The 22,968-nt window shown below is 43.7% G+C and overlaps 1 protein-coding gene across 3 annotated transcripts in view; it reads left to right on the top strand.

Annotated features, from left to right (window-relative positions):
- The first annotated feature begins 7,906 nt into the window (after positions 1 to 7,906).
- The window catches only part of CHD9 (chromodomain helicase DNA binding protein 9), a 195,183-nt gene continuing 180,121 nt past the window's right edge, over positions 7,907 to 22,968 (top strand). For 2 of the 3 annotated variants that reach the window (XM_079118515.1, XM_079118514.1), the window contains exon 1: positions 7,907 to 8,120. The gene's annotated coding sequence lies outside the window, so the exon portion shown is untranslated. The remainder of the gene's footprint in view (positions 8,121 to 22,968) is intronic. The other variant, XM_079118513.1, reaches the window with a different exon arrangement.

The following is a 22,968-nucleotide window of genomic DNA, read 5'->3' as shown; positions in this document are numbered from 1 at the left end:
ATCCCTGCTTATGGAAACCAGAAGCAGAAAAGAAACAAGTGACCATAACAAGTTATTCATCTCTGTGCTCGTCAGTCCCTTCTTCATTAAAATGGGAACAATCACAGTACCTCCCCGCTAAGGAGGCGGCCAGGACTGGACGGGATCATGGGCACACTGGCCCTGGCAGGCATTAGGACTCAGGAAGGGCTGGCTGTTTTTGTGTACGTTCCAGGTTCATGACAGGTGGCCTTGCTTTTCTCCCCGGCATGACGCCCAGGGCCCCAGAGTCCTGCTGTGCTTGTGTATGGCTTTTTCTCTCCAGCTGTAAAAATTCATGAGAACGTGGGTGTGCGGTGGCCTTCCAGTTTCTTGGCTGCTTCCCAAGCTGTGTTCTCCCACTTGGGGGTGCAGAGGGATGGCAGACATCCTTTTCACCATGGTGGGTACCACCCCACCCCAACTCCCATGCCCTGTTCCAGCAGAGCCTGGCTCAAAGTTCAAAGCCTAGGTGGCTTTGTTGAGGATTTCAGTGACACTGCCCGCCCGCCTGCCACGGAGGGTACGTCTCACTCCCACACACCCATTTGCTGAGCATCTGTTGCCCTCTGTTTTGTGGTGTGGAGGCTGGGAACAGGCAGACTGCCCCAACTGACCGCAGGGGGGCTGTGCTTCCTTCCTTCCCCCCTGCTGCCCTGGGGCTCTGGGTCTTGCTCAGGGCCCTGCTGTAGGTTTCAGATCCGCTCCCAGGCCCGTTGGCGCTGACTACATCTGGATTCACACCAACCTCTTCCTCCTGGGGGTTCAGAGTGTTCTTGGAAGATAGCCTGGGAAGGGAAAGGCCTTCCCTAGCGCTCTGCATCCAGTGATTGGCTGACAGCATAGGTCTGAGCTGCCAAGAACTCTGGTGTCAGACAGACCTGAGTTCAAATCCCTGGGTGACCTTGGGCAAGCTGCTCCCTCCACTTCAGTCTCCTCATCTGTAAAAAATGTTGTCAGTAACAGAATCTGCCTCCCGGGACAATGGTGAGAATTCAGAGATACTAAACAGGCGCTCTCACCCCTCCATCTGGGCAGTGGGAGGTGCTTGAGAAATGGTAGCCCTTGGCCATCAGCTGGGGATCGCCTGCCTTCCCCAGGGTGGGCTCTTGGTGGGAGGGAATAACATCTCCTTTTTCCCATCCCCTCCCAAATTAGACCTGTATCACAGTTATTCCCACACAACCAGACTGATTTGGTTCTAGGCAAACTTCTCTTGGGTGAGGAAGGATTCTTTCTCATTTGCCTGAGACCTCCCTGGCCCATCCTAGTGTGGTGCTGGCACTTCACAAGTGCTAAATGTTTGGGAAAAGGAGCAGGAGAGTACCTGGCCAGCAGCCTCTGTTCCAGGGCTATTTTCTGAACTCTAGGCAGTTATTTCTGCCCCCCTGCCTCCCCTCCCTCCCTCCCTCCCTCTTTCCCTTCCTTCCTTCTGACCTTCCTGTTTCAGGCCTTCCTTTCTTTTTCCTCATTGGAAAGAACTTCCTTCTTTCCTTTTCTTATAATATCCTATCTGCTGGAGCATCCCTTGAGAGCCCTTCACCCAGCCGAGAGCAGCGATTCCTCTTTCAAATTGAGTCTGTCCCCTGACTCATTCATTAAAATGCATAGGGCATGTGACCAAACTGCATAATGATTCTCTCATGAGGAAGGCTTGGAGGCAGCAGAGATGCTGCCAACTGCAAAGGCAAATATTTCCCCCCAGCTGTGGATCAGGCTCATTGGCTGTCATGCCCTGGGAAGGCTGGGGGCTGCTGTTCATCTCCAGTAAATCAGCCAAGCCCTGGAGAGCTGCAGCCTGGCGCGGGCTGGAGTCTTGGAAGCTGTGCTGCTTTGGAGAGTCCGATCCATGACCTTTTCTCAACCTTCCTCCACCCCCACTTCATTTAGTTTTTCATTTATTTAAATATATTTTTAAGCACACAGTAAATGAATGCATTCTTTTTGTTGCTATTGTTTTGGTGCTATGGAGAATGCATTCTTATGAAAAAAAAGTCAAATGTAAATGAACACCCCCTTTGATAACGCCTCACTGCTGCTATCCCTCTTGTTGGCATATAGCTTTTCACCTTCCAGGATCCTTGGGTTACTCAGGGACAACCACCCTACAAGGTGATTTGGGAAATTAAACACCCGTTTGCCTTCCTGAAGTCCTAGGCCAGTTCTTGGCAAAAGAGTGAACATTTATCTTAAGGGCCTTCTTAGCTCCCTTCCTCTCAAGCCCTATGTCAGCATGTGTAAACCCAATGACCCATGCATGCACCCCCCCATGAGTCCCATTCCTGCAAAAGAGCCCTGCTGTTGCTGGGCATGGTGATGCAGACCTATAATCCCAGAGGCTCTGGAGGCTGAGGCAGGAGGATTGCAAATTTGAGGCCAGCCTCAGCAATTTAGTGAGGACCAAAGTAAGGTAGTGAGACTCTATCTCCAAATTAAAAAAAAAAAAAAATGAAAGAAGGACAGGGGGTCTCAATGGTTAAGTTCCCCCAGGGTTCAATCCCTGATACCAAAAAAAAAAAAAAAATGCCCTACAAGCACATGGCACAAGCCTATAATCCCAGCAACTCAGGAGTCTGAGGCAGGATCTGAAGTTCAAGGACAGTCTAGGCAGCTTTGTGACACAGTGTCTCAAAATTTTAAAAAAGGGCTGGATGTAGCACAGTGGTAAAGTGCCCCTGGGTTCAATCCCCAGTCCCAGGGGTTGTTGGGGGAGCAGGTAATGTACAGGTAAACTAGGTAACTCCCAGCTTAGACATCTAGGGTGCCTTTTCCAGAGGCATCCTTCCTTTAATATTGGGGCTATGAAGAGTGAGGAAAGTAACAAAATCTAGTGACCCTTGTGGTCGCCTCTTAGGCACCTGGATCACCTGTGTTCGCTTTCTAGTGTTGAGCCTTTCTGGAGACACTATCTCATGCCCCTTGGGGAATAATCTATGTTACTGTGTGGCTTTGGGAAAATCACTAATTTCTCTGACTCACACTAAATCATCTGCAGAATGGGAATAACTGTAGTACCTCCATCATTGGGTTGTTCTGAAGTTTAAAGGGGTTTAGCCACGTAAAGCCTCCTAAGCACAATTCTTGGCACGTGATCAAGATGCAGTTAATGCTATTAATTATGATCATCATCATCATTACACTTATTCCAATTTGTAATAATCCGGTTTACTCATTTAAGAACTATTTATCAAGCACCTACTATGCACCAGGTACTATCCTTTGTCCTGGCAATAAAGCAATGAAGAAGTCAGACAAGGTTTTCAAAAGACATATTCTAGTAAAAAAATGCAATGCACCTTTCTCTTTTCTTCCCCTGCCCCCCCCCCCCCCCCCCCCCCCCCCCCCCCCGTTGGGGATTGATCTAAGGGACACTACCAAGCCACACCCCCAGCCCTTTTCATTTTATTATTTATTTATTTATTTTAGATACTGGGAATTTAACCCAGGGGCGCTTAATCACTGGGCCATATCCTCAGCCCTTTTTATTTTTTATTTTAAGACAGGGTCTCCCTCAGTTGCCTAGGGCCTTGCTAAGTTGCTGAGGCTGGCTTTGAACTCTCCATCCTCCTGTGTCAGCCTCCCAGGTCACTGGGATTTCAGGCTTGCACCCAGTCTACAGCATTCTTTTTTTGATAAGCATTTTGTTCCTCATTGTGTCATGTAGTCTCATTAATGCCTTTTAGTTAAATAAGGACAGTATGGTTGTTCCCACTGTACAGAAAGAAAGCTGAGGTTTCAATAACTAAGCTATTGGAGACAGCTAGAAACTGACCAGGTTTTGGTGGGTGTGGTGGCACACACCTGTAATCCCAGCAGCTGGAGAGGTTGAGGCAGGAGGATGGCAGGTTAGTGGCCAGACTCAGCAACTGAGTGAGGCTCTAAGTAACTTATTGAGATACTGTTTCAAAATAAAAGATTCAAAGGACAGGGAATGTAACTCAGTGGTAGAGTACCCATGGGTTCAGTCTCCAGTACCCCCCTTCCCCTGCCAGATAAATAAATAAATAAATAAGAAAAAGAAAGTAACCAGGTATTACTTGATCTAGGTCTTTTAGACTTTAGTTCTGCTGGTCTCTTGTGTGACAGGCACTGATGATTTGGGGAGGGTGTTGGGGTGGGAGCATGTAAGCAGCTCTCAGAGCTTCGGAACCCTGACCCAGCAGCAAAAGCACAAAGGAGAGGCAGGGACTCTCTCTGGTGTGCCTGAGAGTTCCAGTTCATTCTGTCCATGCCGTTTGTCAATCACCTGGCTCCAACAATATGTTCCTCTGCCTGGTGTCAACTTTGGGGCCTTGGAGGGGACTTCATCTTTAGGAAAAAGTGCTTGCTCCTACCTGTGGTTCATGGGGCAGTGTGATGATAGCAGGCTTCCATTTGCTCCCCACAGAGCAGAATAGAAGATGGATAGGACAGTGACTGAACTGCATGGTCCTGGGTGTCTCCAGTGGCAGGAAGGTTCACTAACCCACGCCCAGGCAGCTGGGTGGGGCAGGGCTGGTCTCGTCTGAGAACGCAACATTCAGGAACTGGAAGTCTGTCCCAGGGGAGGTGGCAGGCAAAGACCTGGCAAAGACCATGGGGGAGAGGTCACTCAGGGCCAGGCATCATGCAGAGATACCAATGTCCCAAACCTGGCTGGTGGCAGGTTGGGAGGGCTATCTCCTGATCCCATGGCAATGACAACTGTCTTCTACCCTCGGATCCCAGGTGACAATTCTTTTTTGTTGTTGTTGCTGTTGAGATGGGTTCTCACGATCTGGCCTGGGCTGGCCTTGAACTTGTGTGCTCAAGTGATCCTTCTGGCTTAGCCTCCCAAGGAGTTGAGATTACAGGTATGTGCTACCACGCCCAGGTCTCCAGGTGATAACTCTGAACTTGCACAGCAGCATGTGGCTAATGCAAGGGGTTTCCTCCTCCAGGATCAACCCTGTCTGATCCTCATGGAAACACCCTGCCCCTTTTTTGGTGCGCTTTACCACCCTCTCTGAACATGCCTTCTGGTACTTCCTACTGGTCCCAAGAGTAGTCTTTTTTTTTTTTTTTTTTTTTTTTTTAATTGAATTCGAGGGCACACGGTTGGACCTACAACAACCTGAGTCTAGTTATTTATCTATAGGTTTATTTATGCGCTTACAATATGGGATGAACGCACTGCAGATTTTTTCCTTGTGTTCCTCCTTTCCGTCTTGAATCCTGAGTTGACCGTTCTTTTGCTTTTATTTCATATATTTTTCTAAGATACATGTTTTTTAGATTTACTCTCTTTCTTTGCTTAAAAGAATGTCCTGCCATATTTCACCTTCTGGAATGTTCTTTTTTCTCATAATATTATGTTGTTAAAATTCATCCATATTGTAGCATATAGTTTGGGTCCATTTGCTTTTGCTTCAATATTATAGTCCTCTCTATTGTCTCTGACATATGTTTCTTCTGTCAATGAACTTTTGGGTTTGTTATCAGCTTTCCACTACTTTGAATATGCTGAGCTGAATATTCTTATACATATCTCCTGGAAAACAATGTGAATTTAACAATTTACAACTCCAACAACAAAAAACCTTTAAAGATCCTATTGATTTTTATCTTCTCCAGCATTTATTATCAGTTTACAGTGGTCAGTGATTCAGTGGAAATACCCTGTCAGGGGACTGAAGTAGTATGCTTAAAGTCTCTCCCAGTTGGAACCATGTCACTTTCTTATTCAACCCTGGTTCCCCAGTCCCCAACACAGTGCCTGGTAGCTCATCATTATCATCATCAAAACCAACAATTCTATAGTAATTATAGATATCATTTATCAAGGGCTTATTAAGTGCCAGGTGCAATGTTAAATAACACCTTTACTTTTATTATCTTATTTAATCATTCTGGAAATCCTATAAGGTAAGGTCCATATTACATCCATTTTGTAGCTGGGGAACTAAAGTTAAATATATTTCCCAGAATCACAAAGTAGTAAATAATGGAGCCAGGATTTGAACAGTGGCATCTTAACTAGCATATGACAGGTGCCCTGTAAATTCTCAAACAAAATGCATGTACCTACCCATAACTAGAGGCAGGGTCAAATGCCATGACAGTTTTCCCTTTTTGTGTGTGGGGGGGTGCTGGGAATTGAACCCAAGGCCTCCGGCATGCCAGGCAAGCACTCTACCACTGAGCTACATCCCTAGCCAGATACGTTTACTTATTTATCTCCTTTCAAATATGTTTAAGATAAACTCACTTTTGGGAAGGATTTTTGTTTTGATATTGGGATTAGAATTCTACAGCTGAGCTGTGCCCCTTTTTCTTTTTCTACCAGTCCTTTTTATTTTGAAACAGGGTCTCACAAAGTTGGTGAGGCTGACCTTGAATTTGTGATCTTCCTGCCTCAGCCTCCCAAGTCACTGGGATTAGAGGTGTATGCCATTGTGCTAAAGAATGTTTTATAATCTTGTTCTAGTCAAATGTAACTCATTCCTGAGGATGGTGGCACATGCCTTCCTGAAGCAGAAAGATCTTAAGTTTGGGGTCAGCCAGGCCAACTTTGTAAGACCTTGTCTCAAAATAAAGTAAAAAGGCTCGGGGATGTGGTTAAGTGCTTGCCTAGCCTGTGGGAGGCACTGGGTTCCATCCCCAGTACTACAAAAAAAAAAAAAAAAAAAAGTAACTTTAATTTAATTTAGGATTAGTGATAATTTCTCAGCAATCATCACGTAGACTTGAGAACTCTCACTGTGAGAGAGATCTTACCTACAAATTATTGTCAAATGTTATGAGATGTTTATGAATTCTTCCTTTACCAATAAATCCTCCTAATCCTGCTCTATTTTCTCATTGATCACACTTATTATCTCTAATATTAATATGATTTACTTATTATTGTGTCGATTATAGATGCACAAGGGCAGGAATGTTTGCCTGTTTAGCTCTGTATCTTTAATTGATTTAGAATTTATGTATCCCTAGTGTCTATAACCCTGCCTGGCACGGAGAGGCTGCTCAACAAAGATCTGTTGGACACATGGAATAAATGGATGCTGACAGGGTGAATGAATGAATAGAGTGAATGAACCAGCAAATTCTAAATTTGAAGCCAAATACTTTTTCAGGTTTTTGTTTTTTGTAATGAGGATTGAACCCAGAGTGCTTAATCACTGAGCCACATCCCTGCCCCTTTTTATATTTTATTTTGAGAATGGGTCTTGCTCATTTGCTTTGGGCCTTGCTAAGTTGCTGAGGCTGGCCTTGAACTTGTGATCCTCCTCTGTTAGTCTCAGGAGTGGCTGAAAAAAGCCACCACACCCAGCTCTTTCAGGCTTTAGACATTTCTGTAGCTGGTGGAAAATCAGGGAGGCCTGAGATTGTGTCTGTACTGCATAAAGGATACAACAGTCCTGATCTGAAGATCCTAAATGATGCTTTTGTTGCCTTTTTCTTTATCTCTCATAAACTAACAATGAGCAGCCTGCCTCAAGTATTGACTGTGGTGATGAAGCAGGAGGCAATCAAAACAAAACAAAACAAAACAAAGCAAAAAAACTGGCAGCTTGAATTTAGTGCATTTTTTCCTAGCAATCTACCTTGGTGTCTAGGCCCAGTGCACCTCATTCCATATGCAAAACATCTGATATTTGTGTAACAGGTCCTTAACCCTTGGCTTTTATTCTTATTTCCAAACTGGAGTGCACTAGATAAATGCAGAAATCAGGAACCATCCCTCCCAGTCAAGCGTCCCTGGCTCAGTTCTCAGAGCCAGGCCAAACGAGTAATTATAGCTTCTCTCTGTGGTGTACAGGGCAGGAGGCTGATTTAATAAAGGAAGCCTGCTGTCTGTCTCCAGCCTGGCTCTGACTCATGGAACTAGGGAGTCCCAGAAGCACTACCCACAGAGGGTGGTGAGCAGCTGGGGGGTGGGAGGTGAGGGTGGCTGGCTAGCAAGGCCTGGGCTGAGAGAGAGCCCAGAGAATGAGGAAACTCCCTGCTTGGCCAGGAGGAACCTGCAGTTGGAGCCAGAGGAAGTGAAGCTCAGACGGAGCAGCTGCCGGTCCAGCTACAGCAGCAACTGCCTCACCCCTGAAAGAAGGCTCCTTGCCGTGTGGACACTTAAAATGAAATGGGTTAGTAATTTTCATATTCAAAATTAATTGGGGGAAACAATGGCATTTGTGTCTATTAGGGATGGCTGCCTTTGTATGATAGAACAGTGGTTTTGGTTTCTTGCAGGGGGTCTGGGTCTTGGAGTGATGAGCAGTCTGTTAATTTGGTTTCTCACTTTGGCAGGGAGGTGGCTAATTAGGTGTTCACAGCCGCAGAGACAGTTTGAGCTGGGAGTGGTTTCAGCTACACAGAGGGTGACAGCCGGCCCTGGAGTGGATTTGGATGCCACCTTAGATAGGTCACCAGAGGTCATCTTATCCTTCCTTCTGTCTCCAGCAGCTTCTTCCTCCTCCCCTGACAATCAGCCAGACGGAGGCAACTTGACCTTCTCCTCCTCTCCCTCCTCCTCCTCCTCCAGGCCCTGCCAGCCAGGAGATTCCGGCTCCACCCCTCCCCTCCCCTTCCTTTCCCGCTGAGTCACACACCTCCCGGTCAGGTGATCCTCCCCTGGGCCCTTCCCAGAGCACCTTGACCTATATTCCGAACTCTCCATGGCAGCAGATTCTAATTGTCCTGAGAGAGGGCCCGCCAGGCCAGCGGGCAGGGCGCCCTGGCAGCCCAGGCTGCAGACGGGCTCCCCAGGCAATGGGAGGGGTGCACCCACTCGGCGAACCACCGACCCGAGAGGCCTGGAAATGGAAAGTTAGGAAGCTGGAGGCTGTGTGCGGGCGGGCGGCGGCGGTGGAGGAGGGGGTGGCGTGTTGAGTCAGCTGCGAGAGCTGACAGCCACTGGGAGCCGCGTGCTTCCTCCCCTTCCTGGCAGGGCTCTCGCCAGCTCCGGGCCAGGCCCTGACTGAGCAGACTACAGGGGGTGAAGTGGTGAAGGACAGATGCCACTGTGGCTGGGTCATGTTGCTGCCCACGGGAAGGGGAGAGGTGAGAAACTATGCAAATAATGGGATAAACCCAGATGACTCATCTGGAGAATCAGCCTAGGAAAACTGCCCTGCTCCAACACCACCGCCTCCCACCCCACCCCCAGAAACAAGTTCCCATCCCAAAATTACCCACAAAATGGCCTCTACTTATCTTGTGTATGGGTTCTTTGTGCAGCCGCTGCCTGGGCAGTCTTTGTGTCCTCTGAATGTGAGGATAATGGGGGTGCTGTGGAAAGGGAATTAAAAGTGTTCAGAGTCAGACTTTGAGCCTCATCCTTGGGTAGCAAGCCTGTAAAAGGCCATACAGCCGAAGATCATAGTCCCTTTTGAATTCGAAAGGGCTCTGAATTTAGGGTCATTCTTCGAAACCTCCCTTTACCAGATAGTATAGCTCCGTGACTGCAAAGTCATTACAGGCCTTAGTCTCCAATCTAATATGGGGCTTTTAATAAAGCCCACCTCCCATTACATCAGACTGCATTAAATCAGATGATGTGCATGAAATATATTAATTGTACATAATGATGCATAACTATATAATGTCTTCTCTAGGTGGCTAACCGCCCCCCCCCCACCCCCAACACACCCAATTTAAAAAGATTCTTTTTTTGTTGTTGTTGAATGTGCCCATCATAGAAGAGCCTGCCTCTGGGTGTGTTTACCAGGGTAAATAGAAAACTGTAGCCTCTGGTTACGGTATGATCCAGTCTAACAAGCAGCCCCACAGTTTATTTACATACCACCCACAGGTTGGTCCTACATTGTTTTGGTCCTTTATATGGAGAAAAGCTGTGTATCTGTCATAGTTTGGATAAAAATCTGCAGATTGAAGTGAAGCATGATTTTTAGATTCATTCCATTTTCTTTGATGTTCTAGGGATGATCCCAGGTCTCATGCATGCGAGGCAAACACTCTACCACTGCATCACAACCTCAGCCCAAGCACAATTTTCAAATCAAGATGCAAATTTAGGAAGTCACTGCCTAGTGCAGAGTGGATGCTAGAAGGTAGATGGAAGTTATGTGGATAGAAAGGAAAAAGGAAGTAAATTAGGCAACCAGAGCGTTACCAGGAAGCTCATTATGCTTAAACTTCAGGGTCCTTTAGGTGCATGTGTCCCTTCCAAGGTCGTACCTCATTTTAAATCAATTATGCGTTCCTTTCCTGAAGAGAGTCCCCAGTGTGATATACCCTTCAGACCCCATCAAGACACCCAGGCTTTGTTCTCATTTAAGACTTATAAGCACAAATGAAAATGTAGGTGGCATAGGGGATGTGGCATTTCCATGCAGTCTCCACCATGGACTCTGTAAGGGATCTCGCAGAAACCACGCCAGACACAGGAAATCACATAAGGGAGTTTATTAAGCAAACAGAGTGTCTCCCTGCAGGGTAAGAGAGAAAATGAGAGGAAAAGAAAGGGAATGAGAAAGGGTGCACACAAGAAAAAGTATGAAAGCCAGGAGGATAGAGAAAGTGAGGAGGAGAGAGAGAAGGATGAGAAAAGATGGTGGGGTAGCTACAGTAAAGCAATTGAATTGCGCCAGGCTAACAGGGGACCAATATCGGAGAAGGATACTTGCAAGCTGACTGATGAACCAATAGGTAGCCAGGATGTTCACAGATTGACAAGTGGTTGAGAGGCGGGCAAAATGGCTGCACCGGAAAGGTCAGGGGGAGCAGCTTTGTACATTACAGACTCCAAATCTGAAATTTGCATAAAGATTCACATGTAAGCCAAAGAAGGGCAACATCACAAGCAAGTGTCCGTATGGGTAGTACACACCTGTAATCCCAGGGACTCAGGAGGCTGAGGCAGGAGGATTCCAAGTTCAAGGCCAACCTCAGCAACTTAGCTAGAGACCCTATCTCAACAAACAAACAAAATGGGAGCTGTGCATGGTGGCACAAGCCTGTAATGCCAGCAACTCGGGAGGATGAGCCATAAGGATTGCAAGTTCAAAGACAGCCTCAGCAACTCAGTGAGGCTCCAAGAAACTCAGAAAGACCCTGTCTGTAAATACAATATTATTTTAAAAAAAAAAAAAAAAACTGGGGATGTAGCTTAGTGGTTGAGCCCCTGGGTTCAATTCCTGGTACCAAAAACAAAACAAAACAAAACACAGGAGGGGTTCTGGGAATGTAGCTGCAGAACGCCTCTGGGCCCCTGGGTGCAATCCCCAATCTAATCTATCTCTTCTCTCTCTCTCTCTCTCTCTCTCTCTCTCTCTCTCTCTCTCTCTCTCTCTCACACACACACACACACACACACACACACACACACACACAGATGGGATGGGATGTTCAAAAAGGTCAGGAATGTGTGGAATTATTGGGCCAATTCCAATAAACATTCAGAATCCACTTTGATACTTCTAGGGCTCTTAAATTTCCAGAAGTTTTGAATCTGGGTGATATGCTTTGCATTATACAGAGCATTGGAGAAATAGTAATTTATAATCTGGAACTCTCACTAGTCCTGGTCTTTACTAATGCCTTCTTGGTAACGAGTTGTGTGTCCTTGGTGGGAGTCACCTTTGGGTCTACATTTTTCTGTATTCAGGATAAGTGGTTTTGGAGCCTCTTAAGCTTCATAAGGGCAGGGATTAAAACTGCCTTGTTCAGCCTGGTGGAGCCTGTAATCAATCCCAGCAGCTTGAGGCTGAGGCAAGAGGATCACAAGTTCAAGGCCAGCCTCAGCAATTTAGCTAGTCCCTAAACAAGTTAGCCAGATCCTGTCTCAAAATAAAAAATAAATAGGGCTGGGAATGCTCATTGGTAAGTGCCCCCAGGTTCAATCCCTGGTACAAAAAAAAAAAAAAAAAAAAACCTGTCTTGTTCACTACCTTATTCCCATTGTTGAGTACAAGGTCTAATAATAAGTATGCAACATTTTTCTTTTTTCATTGTGCTTGAGGATGTGGAAACTGAAGCACAGAATTGTTTGCACACATTCCCTGTCAGTCAGCTATTAAGTGACAGAACTGTGATTCAAACCCAAGCAGTCTACCTCCAGAGTCCTTGTCTTGACACTCTACACCCTCTATAAATATATATTTTTAATGAATAGGCCTTATTTTTAGAATAGTTTTATTTTACAGAAAAATTGTGCAGATAGTACAGTGTGATGAGTAAATAAATCAATGAAGTGCCCCTTGATTGACAGCATGCTTGATCCAAGGTACACCAAAGGGGAATTCACGCTTGTGATTTTTTTTTGTAGCCAGCACTTCACCTAACTCCTAATTCCCACAGCCATCTTATTAAGCAGGTAGTATTTTAACCTCATTTTGCAGTGAGAAAACTAAGGCTCAAAGAGGCTAGGGGACTTGCCCTAGGTTACCCAGCAGATGGGGGGTGGGGTGGGGTTCTAATCTCTGATCCTAAAGATCACATTTTCTCCCCTGGTAGCAAACTTCATCATAATCCAGAGGTATTTTGGGTTGTATATAGTAGCCTACCATTGGTCTCTAGTGACTTATAGTTTTAACAGTGCTCTTTTATCCTTATGTTTTGGTTTTTGAAGGAAAGGCAGCTAGTATGATCCCACTTTACAGAGAAGGCTAATTCAGGCTCAAAATAATTGCAATTCTGTGACAGTGTTGAGGTAGTCAGGACTGAAGCACAAATCTGTGGACTTGCTACTCTGCCTCTCTCCCTTCTCATCAACCTGCCTCTGAGTTTGAAACTGTCTCTTTGCACTTTATTCTTGCTGGCCCTGCACAGAGGAAATACCTTGTTTGCTGAGTCTTCAAGAGGATGATCTTCTTCTCAAGGGTTGGACAACGGAATTTTTACAAAATCTGAATTTCCTTACCCCCTCTCCTACCTCAGCTTTGGGGATGGAACCCAAGGGCAAAATCTAAGCTTTGACTGCATTGATGACTTTCCTAAATATTTGGAGAAGAGTGAACCTTGGCATTTTCCCCCACGTATTTAACTAACACAAGAAATTGACCATTTTCAGTTGGAGTATGTGGGATCAGGTTCGGAAGTTCCTATCAGAAACCATGTTGCCAATGTTGCCAACTCATTCTATAATGGCAACAAGGAAGGAATGTCCTCTCTGCCTTTGGCTGTCAGGACAAAGTAAGTATACCTCTGAAGCAAATAAATTACCTTGGGCCCTTCCTCTTCTCCACAGCCCCCTAGCTTTAAGCACTCAACCTATTACCATAGAGCAGAGATTTGTTTTCTTTTTCTTTTCTTTGCTTTTTTTTCTCCTCTTTAATCTCATGTTCAAAAAAAAATTCAAATCTACAGAAATGGTGCAAGAAAGTTAAAAAATGAGCTCCTTTCTCCATACCTCCTAGATTAAGAAGGACTTCATTAATTTTTAAAATCTCATTCAATGTAATTTTTCTTATTAATTAATTTATTTATTCCTCAACATGGGGATCAAACCCAGAGGTACTCTACCACTGAGCCACATCCTGAGGTTTCCCCCCTCCACCCCGCTTTTTTTTTTTTTTTTTTTTTTTGGTACCGGGAATTGAACTCAGGGGCACTCAACCACTGAGCCACCTCCCCAGTCCTATTTTGTATTTTATTTAGAGACAGGGTCTCACTGAGTTGCTTAGCACCTTGATTTTGCTGAGGCTGGCTTTGAACTGGAGATCCTCCTGTACCAGCCTCCCAAGCCACAGGGATTATGGGCATGTACCACCATTCCCAGCTGAAATGAATATCTCATGCATGTCATTCCACATGGATGCAAGGATTGTTGTAAAATAAATTCCTGGAACTGGGATTTTCTGGGCCTCCTCCCTCAGCCACCCCAGCTGCTGGGATGACAGGCGTGCACCACCTCTCCCAGTAAGCCCTTTTTAATGAGATAGGGTCTCATTAAGGTACCCAGGCTGTCCTTGAACTTGTGGTTCTCCTGCTTGAGCTTCCAGAGTCACTAGGATTACAGGTATATGCCACCCTCCTATGTATGATTTTTTTTTTCTTTAGAGTATTAATTTTGCTTGTTTTGAGTAGAAATTATATTCGTTTGATTCAAAATTTAAAGGACATAGCAGCGTGCAACTGTAATTCCATCTACTCAGAAGGCTAAAGCAGGAGGATGGCAAGGTTAAGGCCAGCCTCAGCAACTTAGTGAGGTCCTAAGCAACTCAGTGAGACCCTGTCTCAAAATAAAAAATAAAAGGGTTTGGGGATGTAGCTCAGTGGTAGAGCACCCCTGAGTTTAATCCCTAGTATCACAAAAACAAAACAAAAAACAAAGGAATATACAATGAGGAGTCTCCTCAACTCTGTCCCCAGTGCCCATTTCTAGAAATCACCAATAATTTCAGTTTTTTGTTTCTAATATTTTTTTAGTTGATGATGGACCTTTATTTTATTTATTTATATGCGGTGCTAAGAATCGAACCCAGTGCCTCACACATGCTAGGCAGGTGCTGTACCCTCAGCCCCAGCCCCAGCCCCTATTTTTAGTTTTTCACGTGCTCTTCCAGAGGTATTTCATAATATATATGAGAAAATGATTGTATTGTATCTTCTTGTTTTGCCTTTTCCCTTGTCCTCCCATGTTTTCCCACAGCCTGGTTTTTTCATTTGAAACTATTTTAATTCATTTCATTAAAGAGCATTTTGTTTTTTTGCTCTGTTTGTTTTGTTTTGTTTTGTTTTGGTACCAGGGATTGAACTCAGGGGTGCTTAACCACTGAGCCATGTCCCTAGCCCCCCCCCCCCCCTTTTTTTTTTTTTTTCATATTTCATTTTGAGGCAGAATCTTGCTAAGTTACTTAGGGCCTGGCTAAATGGCTGGGGCTGGCTTTGAACTCACAATCCTCCTGCCTCAATCTTCTGAGCCACTGGGGTTACAGGCGTGAGTGTTCTTTCTTATTTATTTTAATGTTGTATTTCGTTATATGAGTATTCTGTCACCGGTACCCTAAGGCAGTCTCTTTAAGTCGTTTCTGAGCTTTAGCTGATACTAACCATGTTGTAATGAATAACCTTGTATAAATGTTATTCTATAGGATAGTTTCCAAATTTTAATAGAGACTGGGATTGAAGGCTACATCCAGGAGGCTGGAGGTGTAGCTCAGAGGTAGAGTGAGTGCCTGCCTAGCATGTGTGAGACTCTGGGTTTGAGCCCCAGCACTGCCCCAACCCCCGCCAAAAAAAAAAAAAAAGAAGAAAGAAAGAAAGAAAAAGAAAAGAAAAAAGACTATGTCCAGGAACTTCCATAAGTTTAAATATTTCCAAGAAAGGGCATTACCTGAAGTCTGGGTTCTATCCTCCTTTGATATGGGGTTGGTAACCTAATTTTACATGCTCTCTCTGGTCACAAGAGTGATAGAAGCTTTTCTGAATAGGTTATTTTCTTGTGCAGAAATGGTCTGTTTCCTACTGTATGCCTGTGTCTCATCTCTGCTCAGCATGTTAGCCACTTAGTTCAATATGAATGGCACATGTATCACCTCCATTAGTCCAAACAGATCTGGGATCCTTCAGTTATTGCGTTCTGATCACAGTGTCAGGCCAAAACACTTGAACCAGAAGTTCAGCCTTTATGATACTTGTATTTGGGAAATGAACCAAAGTTTCCCAGGTGTACTGCTTGGGGAACTCAAGTATCATAAAAAGGCATAAGCAACAACAAAAAATAATGATAAATAGCTCCCAAAGGACATCTGGAAGGCAAGAACCATGGAGTAAGGTAGCTAGGAAAATCCTTCACTTCTTCAAATTAGGTCTTATTCCACGAATTTACTAGTGCACATTTCAGGCAAAAAAAAAAAAAAAAGCCTATCTTTGTTAGCTTAGAGAAAAGGAAGACAGCCTCATAATCTAGTTAATGATGCAACTGCTACAAACACACACAAACCACACCATATTTCTAGTGTTATTATAGTGCAGTTTTTTTTCTTTTTTTCTTTTTTTTTTTTTTTTTGACAGTGCTGGGGATGTAGTGCAGCATTTTGGAGGGGAAAAAAAGATCATTCCATTTAGCATCCTGCTTTCTAGACAGGCTACCCTACATCTGTTCTAGAGCTTTATCTATCTATGTATTTTTTTAATTGGTATTAGGGATTAAACACAGGGGTGCTTACCACTGAGCCCCCCCCCTTTTTTTTTTTTTTTTGAAACAGGGTCTCACTAAGTTGCTTGCTGTACTTGTGATCCTCCTACCTCAGCCTCCTGAGCCACTGGTGTTACAGGCATGTGCCACCATGCCTGGCTATTTTAGAGTTTAAAAAAGAAAGAAGCAGCACCGCAGATGAAGCTCAATGGTAGAGCACTTACCTAACAAATGTGAGGCCCTGGGTTCAATTCCCAGGATCACAGTAAATAAACAAAAAGAAGGAAGAAAAGGTATCTTTGAGAAAGTAAAGTTTTTTAGGGAGTTGATCCCTTTGCCAAAGTTCTGCCTTATTTATTTAGCCATTAGGTTGTTTTGGAGAAACTAGTAATAGCTGAATAGTCTTGGTGGAGTAGGAAAAAATGCCTGAGAAGTCACAGGCCTGGGTTCTTGTGTTGCACAAATTCACTGTGTAGCCTTGGGTTCCATCCTTGAAAACATTTAGGAAAGGAAATGTGTATATTCATGCAAAAAATATGTACACAAAGGAGAGACAGCATCAAAATTTCTGAGCACTGTTCCAACTTCAAAGTAAGTAGTCACTGTCCCCATCCAGAAATTCTGCTTTGTTTGTGACTGTTAACTATAGAAATAATTGCCACCTTGTTACCTGGGTATAGGCCTGACACGTTCATTTGTTTAACAAACGTTTACTGATTTCCTACTGTAGGCTAGACACTGTCACAGCACTTCGAATGTTGTGGTAAGCTGGGCATGGTGGTGCATGCCTGTAATCCCAGCTGCTTCTGAGGCTAAGATCAGGAGGATTGCAAGGTTGAGGCCAGCCTTGGCAATTTAGGGAGGCCCATTCTCAAAATTTGAAAAAAATGAAAAGAGCTGGGGAGGTAGCTCAGTCATTAAGCACCTCTAGGTTCAGTTCCTTGTATTGGAGGGCAAAAATGTAGTGACGAACGAAAGAAATCTGCATCCCAGGGAGCTTATGTTCCAGAAGAGGAAGAGAGATGATAAACCACAACATAAAATAAGACATAGAACATTCTGGTGCTAAGTAATAGGGAGAAAAATGAAGCAGGAAATATTGTAAGGAATGTGGGGTGAAGAAAAATGGGCCACAATTTTAATGTAGAGTGATTGGGAAAGCTTCATTGAGAAAGTAGTACTTGAACTAAATCCTAGAGGAGTGGGGGTGAACAGCAGTGACTCTTCAGGTAAAGTAATAAGCCTCCTGTCATTATAATTTGAGAGTAAGTACTTTGTCTATTCATTTTTTTTTTAATCAGCTGATCTTATCCCCAAAATTCTATTAGTAATATATATTTTGGGGTTAAAATGCTAAAATACTGCCAGGTGTGGTGGCGCATGCCTGTAATCCCAGCAGCTCAGGAGGCTGAGGCAGGAGGATCTTGAGTTCAAAGCCAGCCTCAGCAAAAGTGAGGCACTAAGCAACTCAGTGAGACTCTGTCTCTAAATAAACACAAAATAGGGCTGGGGATGTGGCTCAGTGGTCAAGTGCCCTTGAGTTCAATCTCTGGTACAGCCCCCCCCCCCAAAAAAAAAAAGCTGAAATATTGTTGGGGTTGTAGCTCAGTGGTCGAGTGCTTACCTAGCATGAGGAAGGCTCTGGTTGGATTCCCCAATACCACAGGGTGGAGGAGGGAGTTACTCCTGGCTAGCATGGTGGCACACACCTGTCATCTCAGCTACGCTGGATGCTAAGGCAGGAGGATCACACAGTTGTAGCCCAGTGGTAGAGCACGTGTGGGTTAAAGCTCCAATTCTGGGGGGCAGGGAGGATTACTCCAGTTGCTCATACTGTACCGCCACTGGCCAGCCCTGAGGATGTTCTGGGACTCTCAGCTAGTTCTTTCTAATCTTGGTGCTGAGTGAGAGTTTAATTTTGCATCTCCTGAGGACCTAGGAGTTTGGGGGAGTTACCCTACAGATAGTAGTATAAATGAGGACATATAGAAAAGCAATTCTGGGACTTGAGTTCTCCTAGCCTCTGGTTAATTATCACAGCCCTTGGAAAAGAAAAATTTTGGGAAATCCTGAATTTCCTTATTGATTACAAGAAAGTAGCATTACTCATGATGGTATTTGCCTCGTTTTTTGAAATTAGATTGTACTTTCTATCTGTATTCTAGATTTACCTTTGTTGCAACAAGATTCAGTTCTTCAAAATGTTTCTATGACCATAAGCTTTAGACCACAGTCACAAACTCAAATGTGTACAGGGAGCAGATAGTAATGGATACAAGCAGGTATAAGGCTATAGGGACTGGTGGGGACTGTGACAAACTGAAGAGTACATCCTTCCACTCTGCTTCTGGGATGGTGATCAACTGAATGTGAGAGTTCCCATTGCTAGAATTTCTAAGAAGCTGGATATCCACATTTTTTTTTTAGGCAAAATATTCTGATTATAAATGTTGGCAACTAATTCAAGATAGCTAAATACATTGTGCAGATAAATATGGGATCTCTAACATAAACAGACCAAGTTGACCCATTTGCCAAGATTTTGCCTTATCTAGTTAACCAATAGGTTATTTCAAAGAAACTAGCAACATTGGAGTCATCCTGGTAGAGTGGAAGAGAATGTGCAACCTCTGGTAAATCCCTCAGGCCCCTGGGGCATTAATGTCCTCTTCTGCAGAATGAGGGGGCTGGACTTAAATGTTTTCAAAATGTGCCCCCGTTAGCCCAGGAAGTCTTCAGAGATGCCTGCAAGGGCTGGGGAAGGGTGGGGGATCCTAGAGCCTGCAGGACAGCTCAGCCTTTGTTCTGTTTTCTCTTTGGGGCTTCTGCTTTTTTGTTTTACATCTTGAACTTTTGCCAAGAGTTTAGAAATAAGATCTTTTTGAAGAAAGAATTTCCTTGCTTTCAAAAAAGGTTTGACAATCTTTGGATTAGTTGATCAGCTCTAGTGTAAGGTGTTATTAGCTTTTCTCCATTTGCCTAATGCTGCTTATCTCCTTACAGTTGCCACTAGCAGTGCAACCCCAGACTTAAGTCAAGTGAACAAATATTATAGGAAGGGCTTGGGGTGCAGCTCAGCGGGAGAGTATGTGCTTCGGAGGCTCAAGACCCTGGGTTCCATCCCCGGCACCACGTACACGCACAAAATTACAGGGCGATTCTGACACATTACCTAGTGCAATAGCTTATTTCGGATGATATTTTCTTTTTCTCTTTGTTTTGGAAAAAAGATGTGTTCTTTTTTCTGGTATAATATTGCTTATAAACAATGCAGTCATATTTGCTACTAAAAAAAACTTTCCTAGCCAAGGTGATGGCGCAAGTCTGTGGTCCTAGCTAACTGGGAGACTGATTCCTTGAACTGGAATCCAGGCATTCAAAGCCAGACTGAACACCCTGTCTCTTATTATATTAAAAAACAAAACAAAACCCTTTCCTGAGTCACATGATGTTCACAGGAAGTGATAAAACATTAACATTGCACAGTGACCTGCAACTTCCAGGTACTTGGCCACTCGAATGAATCTGGAGATCACTCAACTAACTGGCTATTTAAAAAAAAAAAAAAATTAACCATGATTTATTGATAACTCAATATATGATGACTTTGTGAATATAAGATTCAGGTTATTCACATGCAAAAAGAACTTTTTTGTCTCTCTCTTCCTAATACATAAGGAAACAAAGGCTAGGTGAGGTTGCAAACTTACCTTGATCACACAAGATGCCAACCCATACCTGTCCCAGCATATTCCAGCCAGTTGCTTCCAGCTTTGAGAAGTCAGACAGCAGGAGACCTCTTGTTTTAAGGTGTCCCAGGATCACCTGTCAGGCTGCTTTCAACCTCAGCTTTCCAGATCCTCTTATCTACTGCAAGTGCCTTGAATGGAACTCACAGCTGTTCTGAGTTTGTTGCCCTAATCTTGAATTTAAATAGTCCTTTCCATGCCTTGAATTTCAGTGGAAATGAAAGAACTTGAGATCTGGGGGTGGAAATAGACTTTTGGGAATGATTAAATGGACTTTTTCTTTCTTTTCTTTTTTTTTTTTTTTTTTTTTTTTGACTAGGGATTGAAGCCTGGGGTGCTCTACCACTGAGTTTTGTCCCTCAACCCTTTTTTATTTTTATTTATTTTTTGAAACAGAGTCTCACTAAGTTGCCCAGACTGGTCTTGAACTTGCAATTCACCTGCCTCAGCCAACAGAGTAGCTGGGATCACAGGCATGTGACATAGCACACAGCGGGAATGAATAAATGGATTTTTAAATGTTCCTGCACTTGGCTGAGCTATGTTTCTCCTGCTGTAAAGGAAATTACTTTCCCTGTACGTTGATCTTACCTACTGTTCTAGTCTAACTGGTTTAGTTTCCCTAGTGGTAGGTACGTGCAGAGGAGGTATCAAAAAGCAAGTATTGATTATGGTCCTTTTTTTTTTTTTTTTTAATTTAGCACTTTACTGGGCACATAATATATCCTAGGTCAATATTTCTACTTATTGTAACCACTGGATTTTTTTTTCAAGTTTATGCACAAGACAGAAGACTAGGAACTTTCATTTGTATATGTAGTGTTTTCAGAGAATACATGTGAGCATTATTTATAAGAAACAACAATAAGATAAGACAGGCAGGCAGCGTAGGTGTTATGATTCTTATTTCTTTCTTCTTCTTTTTTTTTTTTTTTTTGTACCAGGGATAGAACCCAAGGTGCTTAATCACTGAGTCCATCCCCAGCTCTTTTTATTTTATTTTATTACCAGGGATTGAACTCAGGGGCACTGAGCCACTGAGCCACAACCTCAGCCCTATTTTGTATTTTATTTAGAGACAGGGTCTCACTGAGTTGCTTAGCACCTTGCTTTGGCTGAGGCTGGCTTTGAACTCATGATCCTCCTGCCTCAGTCTCCCAAGCCTCTGGGATTACATGGATGGGCCACCATGCCCAACCTTTTTTATTTTTGGAAACAGGGTCTTGCTATCTTGCTTAGGGCCTCACTGAATTGCTGAAGCTGGCTTTGAATTTGCGATCCTCCTGCCTCAGTCTCCCAGATTGCTGGGATAATAGGCATGTGGCACCATGCCCGGCAATGATTCTCACTTCACAGGCAAAAAAGAAAAAAAAAAAAATCACAAAATTGCTAATCATTTATGTGGTTGGCCAGTGGTAAAGCCTGGACTGCAATTTAGATATTTCCCTTTTAATCCTGTGTCCTCTCCATTTTACTACAGTCATTTGGCCTTTCTAATTGGAGGAGGAAACTAGGTTCCAGTTAACTTTCAGCATGAACCTAGATTTTTTTTCTGTGTGTGTCCATATCGCAGTGCTGGTATTGGACTCAGGGTCTCACAAATGCTAAGAAAGTATTTCTACCACTGATCTACATTCCCAGCTCTTAGCAGTATTTTCCTATCTGGGCTACACAAGTCATTATACAAATGGCTTTTAAAACATGCTGATGCCAAGACTCATCACCTCTAGTTCTAGGCAGGGTCTGTGCAAATTTTCAAGTTTCTACTAGTGCTTCTAATGTGCAGTGTCATAGTCTGTTTTCTGTGGCTATGACAAAATACCTGAGACTGGGTAATTTATAAAGATAGAGGTTTATATAGCACATGGTTTTGGAAGCCCAGAGCACGGCACTGTCATCTGCTCAGTGTCTGGTAAAGGTCCACTGATAGCATCATAAGATGGCAGAAGGTATCCGATGATGAGACAGAGCAAATGTCTTAGCTCAGGTCTCTCTTTCTCTTATTTATTTATTTATTTATTTATTTATTTATTTATTTATTTATTGTTACTGAGGATTTAACTCAGGGGCTTCTACCATTGAACCATACCCCCAGCACTGGACTCTCTTTTTCTTATTAGAAAATCACTAACACTATCATGGGAGCTCCACTCACATGACCTCCTCTACTCCTAATTACTTCTCCAAGTTTCCATCTTGAATACCATCAGCATATGAATTTGAGGATTAAATTTCTATCACAAACGTTTGGGGTTTGAGAACTTCTGATAGAGTATCCAGTGTCTTGTTCAAAACCAGATAGGATAAGCAGTTCTTTCTGTCAGAAATTTCAGGTCAAAATTCATTCAGTGTAAGGTACACATTTATTGCCCATGTTCTAGGTGCTAGGAACAAGACTGAACCTGTTCATGATGCTTTCCTTCTAGTGGAGAGAGTCATGTAGGAAGTATATAAACAGGACCATGATCAGTGTTAAGAAGGAAACAAACTAGATAGTTGGACCATGAAGGCTGCTACTCTGAGGAACCATTTTTGCAAAACCTGAAGGAAGGAGAAGCAGCTCCTGGAGTCGATAAGGCGAAGGAACAGAAGGTGAAAAGGTCTGAGACAAGGAAGGGGGTGTGTTTGAGGAACACAAAGACTTTTGTTAGCCAGGCACTGTGGTGCATGTCTGTAATCCCAGCAGTTTGGGAAGCTGAGGCAGGAGGATCACAAGTTCAAAGCCAGCTTCAGCAACTTAGTGAAGCCCTAAGCAACTCAGTGAGACCCTGTCTCTAATAAAAAATAAAAAGGGCTAGGGATGTGGCTGAGTGGTAAAGTGTCCCTAGGTTTAATCACCAGTCCCCCCCCCCCCCCCAAAAAAAAAGAAAGAAAGAAAGAAAAATATTCTTGTTGCTTTCAGTTATCTAGAACAAGGAGTAACAGATAGTAAGTACCTGCCTGACATTTCTTATCGTTTACACAAGCCATTCTGTGTGTCCTTGCCAAAGGGTACGCATTCTGCAGAGGAAAGAGAGAGAGCCACTTCCAGGAGCCAGGTGCCAGACAAAGAGAAGACTTTACCAGCTAAAAATTGCCGACTATGAGAAAAAAGTTAGACGATCCTACATGACACTGAGATAAAGAATGAAAAAGGAGGAACAG

Source organism: Sciurus vulgaris (genome assembly GCF_902686455.1).
Source record: "Sciurus vulgaris genome assembly, chromosome: 17".
NCBI classification, from domain to species: Eukaryota; Metazoa; Chordata; class Mammalia; order Rodentia; family Sciuridae; genus Sciurus; species Sciurus vulgaris.
Note: the sequence above shows the minus strand (reverse complement) of the source record. Positions and strands in the feature narration are given on the sequence as shown.